Raw genomic sequence first — 7,134 nt, 5'->3', positions numbered from 1 at the left:
TGATAGTTTTACCCACTGGAGTAGAGACTGAGAAGGGCTCTACTAGAATTTTGGGACTGACTCTGAAATCAACTATTGTATAGGGGGTAACAAAAGACAAAGAAGCTCATGGATATAGCAAGGCATAAATATGTACATGAAAGATCTGTAACCAGTAACCATATTAGGAGAATTTTCCTGATCCTATTAGGACTGAAGAGCATAGAGTCTATTTGGGCGTTGCCCACTGGTAGCATTGTAAGAGGCACCCTGCTAATTGGAGCGACCGGACTTAGCTGGAGGGTGATTAAGCTAACCCTGAGGAGCTAGCTGGGGACAATCTCTAACTCTGTGGCCTGGCTTGCCACATCCGAAGCAAACATCACTGCTAGCTCTGCAAGTACCCTAATGGTGCTTGCCACATGTCTGACAAAGAAGAGAGGTTTGGGCACTACTAACACATCCCTAAGACTTAGAGCCTGGCGCCCTATCTTTGTTGTATCTCTGAATTTCAGCATGGGAGCACTGTCTAAGGAAGGAGCTGGAACGGATGACTTTGGGCGGGACTGAGAATGGTTACCACCCTCTGACTTAGGCTGATTGAAGTTGAAGCTACCATTTCTAGCTCTCTTATTCTGCTTCTCTCTCATCTTAATATTTTTCTTTTTTATCTGTTGAGCATGGATCATAAGCCTAGCTATGTCCATCTCACTAATCAACATTATGGATCTGCACTCATTAACCACACTATCATTTACCCCAAAAACAAAATTACTCATTTTAGCCCTGTTGTCTGCCACTACATGAGGAGCATGTCTAGCTAATTGAGTAAAATAAAGAGAATACTCTTTCACTGTCATATTGCCCTACCTGAGGTTAATAAACTCTAACACCTTAACATCTTCAGCTCTAGGGGGAAGAATCTATCTAGAAATATAGTGGAAAACTCCCCCACTTAATAGGCCCTGCATCTGCGGCCCTCTCAACCTTCCATTGCTTAAACCATGTGTGAGCCACATCCTGCAACTGATATGCAACTAGCTTAGCACTCTTACAAGCAGTAACCCTCATAGTATCTGTAACCTTCTACACCTGATCAAGGAATTTTTTAGGGTCCTCGTCTGACTTAGACACAAAAAAAGATGGAGGATTCATTCAGGTGAAGTCCCGAATCTTAGCTGCAGCTAAATTGGCCACTAGGTTGGCCAGAATGACAATTGGTCATTCATTCTGGGCAGCAATGGACTAAGCAAGAGTAGTGAATGCAGCTCTAAACTTTGCATGAGAAACATGTTCATCCAAGGGATCTGCTTGGACAGATTAAGGGGCTGACTGATTTTCGTTTCTTCTTCTGGGAGGCATGTTCTGTAAATGAAAGGGTGAAATAGATTAGACCGAGGGTCAAATTTGAGCTCATGCTCACTGGCACGACATGAATACTGAAAGAAGAAAAACTATTCCTAAAATATCTTATAGTCGTCTGTACATAAATGTGGCGCGCAACACACCCATGCACAAGACTGTACTAGCTATGGTTTTCAGACTTCCTAGGACACTATTGAACTTTAGTCTCTGATACCAAGTTTGTAACGCCCCAAATCTGGTACCCAAAATGCTACATGGTGCTAACAATCTCGAAGGACCACTAGCCAACCCATGACTGATATCTATACTGAACACTGCATAACATATTGTATAAATGCGGAAAAAGGATGAAAGGCCATAAGGTCCAAATATCTAATAAAAGATAACATCTAGAAATATGGTATATTAATACCAAATAAAACTAAAATAACTGTCTGAATATATTATAGTCTGAAAGCCTCTAAATTATCTGAATAAGGAGTTGATGGGACATGTCCCCAACTAACTCCAACTGCTGAAATAAACTAAGTACTAAAAGAATGAAATAATCAAATAATGTTATCCTCGAATAATGAGTGCTCACTGCTAGTCTGTCTCCTCGAATAATGAGTACTCACTGCTAGTCTGTTTGCTGAACGTTTGATCTACTAAGGGTTCTCTGGATCTCGTGCTTCTGAACCTATGGTATAAAACACCATAGCACAAATTCGTCAATACAATTGAATGTACAGGTACACAAGTAAGGTAGGATGAATACAAGGGATTTATATGCATGAACAATACAAACTGACTGAATAACATGAGCGTGAGAATACATTCATGAATACGTGAATTATAACTAAAATCATGACATCACTGAATTTGAATACTAATAACATAAGTTTCGCATGATTGATATACTATTATCTAAATGACTGTATCTGACAGTCCTATTTCTGATGGAACTAGCTTAGTTTCGTACTGAACTGGGTGACTGTATCTGACAGTGCTGAATTCTGTAGAACTATCTGTGTTCTATTACTGAAACTGAGACTGATACTGTAACTGTGGGAAATAGTCATCCAACTGACATACCCCAAATAAGATAATATAATTGAGTTGGGGTCCAATCTGTAACCCCAATTAGAAGGGTGTCAATATCGCGCCAGTGGTAAGGACAAGCTATAAGTAATTCCTCATCTATTAGGTACTCTAAGGAGAATGGTGGGACCCTCATATAATAGGTTGATTCACCTCATCAACCCTCATTTAACAGGTTAGACGTCTTAACCTATGCTGGCTACGTAGTTTTGGAGAGCAAAGATTTCTTCTAAGAATCACACCCTCTACTTACAGGTGAGTTCCCATCCTTAGGCTCACTCAGGGATGAATCCTACTCCCATCTAATTAGACACTAAATTAATTATACTGAACTGACTGGACTGAGTTTACTGAGTTCCATTGGCTGATGAAATATTACTGAGATCTGATAACTGACTGAGATTACAGAGTTTTCCTGAGTCATAAGACTGACTGAATTCTAATGAACATGGATTGATTGAGAGTATCTTGAAAACTTACACTAGCTCTAGGCACACAGCTAAATTATCAGGTATAAGTACCCCCAAGACTTGATAGCATAAAACTAACACGACATGACTCTCCTTGGACTCACGACCATAATCAACAATAAATAATATAATCATTGGAGAATTTCATGAGGCACTTGATTATCATGGTTTGGTGCATAAATAGGAATGCATATAAATGTGTCATAATTGTATAAGGTTAAACTCATGAACAATCCAGCAAACAATTTCAATGCATAACAATAACATGGAAGTCATTTTGAACATAAGGGTAAAGCATGGGTTCATCAATTAGGTCATAATTGAGTCCTAAATCATGATTTTTATTCTTTTGGAAATTTTATCAAACACATTGCATGCACAACCTTAGGCTTAGGCATATACACTAGTTCATACAACTTGGTTACTTTAATTAACTCAATTTAATAGTTTCCAAACCCACATACTAGCATAATTTCATGAAAAGTACATAAAAACTCCAACTTAGGATTCATACAACCACAACAACATAATTATAATCAACCCACCACATGGAAATCATAATTCATGAGTTTAAAATGGGATTCTTGAGCTTCATGGGTGAAAGAAACCCATGAATCAACACCTTACATACTTGGGTGGATGATTTCTTGAAGATTAGTGGAGGAAAGCTTGAATTCTTGACTTGGGATTAAAAACCTAGGGTATCTTGGTCTTGAGGATGGATCTTTGAGAGAAACCCTAATTTGGTGTTGTGGATGAATAATGAAGTTATAAGCTATGGTCTGGTATAATTAGGGGTTAAAACGGGTGAAAAAGACCCAAATACTCTTTTAAAAATGGCTTAAAATCTCTGATCAGAAATGGCAATGGTTTAGGAGATAGTCCGTCACTGGCTCGACGGTCCGTTGGTCCATTCCATCATACTTAGCCAGAAACTGAACTTCCTGTCTCGTCTGCAACAGTTTGAGCGATGGTCCATTGCTAGCTCGATGGTTCGCCAGTCCTAACCGTCGCACTTGGCCAGAAGATGGGTTCATTGCCTTAGTCACGACGGCTTAAGTGACGATCCATTGCTAGCTCGATGGTCCATCGGCCTGATTGTCACTTCTGTGCAGCTCCGACAGTTCTCTGTAAAACATACATAACGTTTTACTCCGATACTGGATTTGGATGAAATTGGTATCATTGGAAAGATAATTCAATTTTACATTTGATAAAAAATTCAAAAATAGGGAAATTTTATCTGATTTAAATATTAATTATTTAGGAAGTCATCATTAACTCTTCTGGAGACTAGATTTGACATAAAGAAAGTTTGGGGTATTACAAATGACTAGGGTTTAATAAAGATAATCAATTGATTCTTTCAAGGGTGGTTTCTCTCCATACTTCTTGGTTTCTAAGACATGTGACTCTTCCCTAATTGTTATTTTACTAAAGGCATATTTTTTAATGTATGGTTTTCATAGTCTTGTTATGGTTTTGCAAAAAACGTTAGGGGTTTTGGTTGTTCATAAATAAATATTGTTTCTCATGGTTTGATTATGGTTTACCTTATTTTAATTATGGTTTTCCATATGTGGGTGTACAGGAATAGTGATTTAATTGAGTGGTCATGGTTGAACCCCAAATATGATGATTTTGGCTTTGATAATGGCATGTCCTCGACTTGTTTGTGAAAATGTCAATGAGAATGATTTTGTCACATAGTTTGACTATTTTTGGAAACCTTGCAAACATGAATTGGTTTTGGTTATTTTCACATGATTTTTGAAAGGCCTTGGTGGCCATGATTTTGGTTTAAATTGGAAATGGTGGAGTCAAATTGGTTTAAGGATTTATATGGCATAAGGTAATAGACTTGCAAGCTCTAATTTTTGTATGATAATACCAACGGTTAATGCCTAATTAAAAGACTTCTTGGTAAATGGTTTGGTTATGTGTAAGAGATTTAATTGGGCTTAAATGGGGTTAAGTAGCAAAGTCGTGGAAGGTGGAGGTCCTAGAGGACCGATATTGGAAACTCACGTTTGCTAATGTGGGGCTGGTCTTGGTGGCCATGTGCATGATGTCACACTTTATATTTTTGGGGATGTACTAGTCATCCCAGATTTTTCTCTGGTCGTGTACCTAATACGCACTGGGCCTTTTCAGCAAAGGGAGATGAAACCATATAGCCCATGGGTCATTTTAGGATGGCAGAGCTACAGAACCCAGGTTAAGGTTTTAAATGCATGCTAAACCTTGTTACCTACCTCGATATGGTATGTATCTATATATGTGATTGCATTTGATTATTTGTTTTGGTTTGAAGACTCTATTTCATGCTATGAACTTTTTTTTATTTTGTTATTTCACTGGACTTCATTTTGGCTATGGTTGGGGTAATGTCCCAATCGAATATTTCCTGATTGTGGTTAGAGGCTTTGTTGAACAACTATGGCATGGGCAGTGTAAGTATTTGTGTTAGCCTTGGTATTGGTATTGGCATTGGGATTGGAAATGGATGGTTAATTAGTTATGGATTTAGACTTTGGTTTTAAGCTTACTATCATCTTTTTAAATTTATACTGCCTTATCTTGTTGTATGTTTGGAATTCATCTGACATAGGGTGTAGTATGGTTAACGGTGGGCTATTGGGGGTGATTTTTGGTCTGGGTAGGAGTTAGGATACTAGACCCGACTAGGACCTGGTCTGATTATATCACAAACTTCTTCATTCTAGTCCTCATGCTAGACACTAATTCCAGAGCATATTGTGACAGTTATTGGAACTTCAAGGCATTCTCCTTCACTATCATCCTGCCTTGCTTCAAATTCACGAATTCCTCATCTTTTGCCTTCCTCAACTCCTAGGGAAAGAAACGATCAAGAAAAACACTAGAGAAGTCATCCCACAAAGTGGACTCAGCATCATCACCCCTAGACTGGTCCTATTTCTTATACAACTAATATGTCATATCATTCAACTGATAAGCAGCAAATTCCACACCCTCCACATCAGTAGAATGCATCACATGGAAAAAATTTTCCATCTCATCAATGAAATTTTGAGTATCTTTCTCAACTTCACAACCACTAAAAGTAGGAGGACTTAACCTCATAAATTGTCCAACTCTAGTGACTTCAAAGGATAGCGCAACGGAAGCAACACACTCGGTATGAGAGGCCACCAACTGGGTAAGCAAATGGATCAATTGGCAAAACTAAACATTAGACACGCTAGCTTGAGGTTTCCGAGGACGGCTTGTGGGAACCTGTGGAACTCCACTAGGGAAATCAGAAGCAGTGACCCTAGACCGGGTTTAAACTCCTTGAGTTGGACTAGCTCCGTCCATATTATCCTTGGATGGGACAAAAGATTTTCCATGAGCATTAAATCTTCTGGGAGGCATGATCTAAAAAGTTATCATGCGGGAATTAGAAGAGATTTTAATATCTTAGACTCTATAGCCTGAAATAGAACAACAAGCAAGGGAAACATTCCTAACTGCCTCATAGCCTCTCCCTTATAATTGTGGTGCGCTACACACCCATAAAAGAGACTCTATTTGACACGACTTTGTGGACACCCAATGACACCAAACCTAGGCTTTGATACCAACTTTGTCACGACCCGAACCAGTGCCTGGTCATGATGTGTATCTCAAGTCCAATGAGGACCAGAGACCACCCCCTGCACCTAACCAAACATAACAAAATATCCCAATGTCGGATGAATTTCAAACATTTAACAAAATAGCATAACATAAAAGATTTAAGATATATTTATAACCGATAGCCGACCAAAAATGACCAACCAACATCACCCAAGTCCACAGTAATCCAAAAGCATTTTAAACAACACCAAAATTAATAAAGTTTTGGGACATACCTCTGACCCTGACAATAACAATGACAATGACAATGGGAATGTTAATGATAATACAAAATCTTAATTCTAAAAAAAAAGAATGGAAACTAAGGAAATGTCCTAGTCAACTAGAGAATGAAAGGTCATTACTTCACCACCAACGACCGACAAACCGAGTTGATTTCCACCTAACACTGCGCAGAAAAAGTAAAAGTATCTTCGATGCCTGCATTGCATGGGGATACAACGTTTGGAGATAGTTAGTAAGTTTAGCACTAGTATGTAACTCAGGGATAGGGGATAAAATAAAGTCAAGTTAAATTCAATTCAAAACCATGTGTACATCATCATATACATACATAAATATTATGTCGGAAAAGAGAACA

Source organism: Capsicum annuum, chromosome 5 (assembly GCF_002878395.1).
Source record: "Capsicum annuum cultivar UCD-10X-F1 chromosome 5, UCD10Xv1.1, whole genome shotgun sequence".
Taxonomy (NCBI): Eukaryota; Viridiplantae; Streptophyta; class Magnoliopsida; order Solanales; family Solanaceae; genus Capsicum; species Capsicum annuum.
This window is presented reverse-complemented; position numbering follows the sequence as displayed.